We start from the raw sequence: 2,500 nt of genomic DNA, 5'->3' as shown, positions 1-2,500 counted from the left end.
TAAAAAATCTGTTTTGGTTAACAGTCCTTACTTCAGGTCGGTTAGGGGGAAAATTAGTGAGGTCATCCTTTAATTACTGGGAGCAGTTTATTTGAAGCATAATTTATTTTATTTTCCACATTTCACTTGCTTAAGGTTTAACGATATAAGCATTTATAAAATAATGAGAAAAAAAGAAAATAATTTTATAACATAAATTAGTAATTGGGATGGGTTTGAATAAGCACTGGTTTTATGAGTTTTTTTTTCAACGTAAAAACATTAAATACTACTAGAAAAGAAATAGGGCAATAAATTTAGAAAAACAAACGCGTTTGCTTTAATTACAACCTACAAAACTGTATGCAAGCCCTCAAACATGAATTTTCAATGTCTCACTCGCCCTTTAAACGAGTTGAAAAAACATTAGTACAGCAGCATGCGATAAACCCACAAACCAACAAGTCCCGCCCACAATACTTTCATTTTTTCCCATAACGACTTACACTGGTAGCACAGCAAAGAAAAAAGTTAAAAATTACAAATTAAACGAACTTTTTCCATTTCCTTATCGATGAGACTGAGATACATTACTAACAGAAATGACCACTTTTGAAACTTTAACAATCATCAATTATGAATTACGGGAAACGGTTCCCTTTTCCGTTTTTGGGGTAAAGATTTTATAATAACTCCCAAAGCATATGGGGAATTTTTTTAAATTTTGTTTTGAAAGTAAACCATCAAGGGATGTTTAACTTGATCCTATTTTTAAAAAACAACGATTGATCGACCCAAAAAATTGTTTTATCGAAATAGTAAGAGTGGGAAACCTCAATAATTTTAAGAAATCATAAAATAAATGAAAAGACTACTTAGAGCGAAAATGGGGGGAATGATACTTGCGGTATTTTCTCTTTTAAAAGTTTTTAATTGTCCTCGATTTTTTTCCCCATGACACGCTCCCGGTTCTGGGTCTTATTTCCAAATTCATTATTTAATAAGGTAAAAAAATGATTTCACAGAAAAAATCGGTTATATAACAAATTATTGAATCTCTTTGTTTTTCGGCAGTGTTTGCACAAACTACCAAAAGAGCGACTTGGGGCCACGAGTCAACCCAAACATAACACGGGGTCACTCGTATTTGAAACAGTTCGTGTTAAGGGAGTTGTCTTTTGGGAAGGGGAAATGAGTGTGAGGGTTTTTTATCGTTACTCTGTTTAAAAATAAAAAAAAAAGAAAAACTTTCGAAATGTAATTAGAAATTTTTTTATTCAACAAACGCTAAAAGCGATTTTGCATTGTGTATTTTATAATAACATGGATGATCTTGGGGGGATTTTCGTGAGTACGGCGGGTCGACTGAAACCACGTTAAAAGTAATAATAAAAATGTACGAATGTGCAAATGATTCGATAGACCGAATGTTCTCAAAACCCCGGAGAAGGGAAATTTTGTACAGATCAGTTATTTGTAATAATTAATTATTATCAATATTCGTGTTGTTTGTTGCCAAGAGTAGTTACAGAAAAAAAAAAGGCGAATGGAGTAAGACTGATGCAAGACATTCGTTAAAATGGTAGGATAAATGAAACCTCCCCGAAAAGCTCAGTTAAAACCGAAAAGGGAAAGCACCTACATCGAAATTTAGAAAAAAAAACGTAAGTATAGAAAGACGTAAATTTGTAGCGTTTCTGGTTAAATGTTAATGCATTGCAAATTTGAAGGGTTGGATTTCTTCCTTTCAGTTGAGTCGCTGGCTTTTTCATCGATTCGTTGCATTTGTTATTATAAATATTATTTTTTTACGTCTTTTTTCAGTGATAATAGATAAACGCGCAAGTGATTAGCTAGCGACACCAAAACCAAATGTCCAAAATTTCTATAACAACCGTGTTTTAAAACCCGATCGTGTAATTTTGGGAACCCCCTTTTTTGTTATACTAACCCCATAAAAGGAATACTTTGAAAGTACAAAAAAATGAAAATAAAGAATCAAGTTAATAGCAGTACTCTTTACATACAAAACAGAATTTTCGGTTTTGTGTAATGTTTCATATAAATATAATTATATAAAATATAATATATATATATATATATAATTAATATATATATATATATATATAAGTAGTTATTTACAATAATATATATTATTCATATATATTCTTTTATTAAAAATTTATATATTATTTATTTTATATATATTATATTAATATATATATATAAATATTAAATTTTAATTATTTTATATTCCCCATATATATTTAAAATTTTAAAAAAACCCCCTATACATCATATAATCAACAAAAAACCAACAAAACCAACACACACACACACACACACACACACACACACCACACACACACACCACACAACACACACAAAACCCCACACAAACACCACACAACACACACAATGCATGCACAACAGCATGCCACCACACACCCTGCCAGCCCCACACACAGCAGGAACCCCACATGCAGGGCCCCCACAATGCAGGGGACAAACACATGCAGCC

The sequence above is a fragment of the Penaeus monodon genome, chromosome 17 (assembly GCF_015228065.2).
Source record: "Penaeus monodon isolate SGIC_2016 chromosome 17, NSTDA_Pmon_1, whole genome shotgun sequence".
NCBI classification, from domain to species: Eukaryota; Metazoa; Arthropoda; class Malacostraca; order Decapoda; family Penaeidae; genus Penaeus; species Penaeus monodon.
This window is presented reverse-complemented; position numbering follows the sequence as displayed.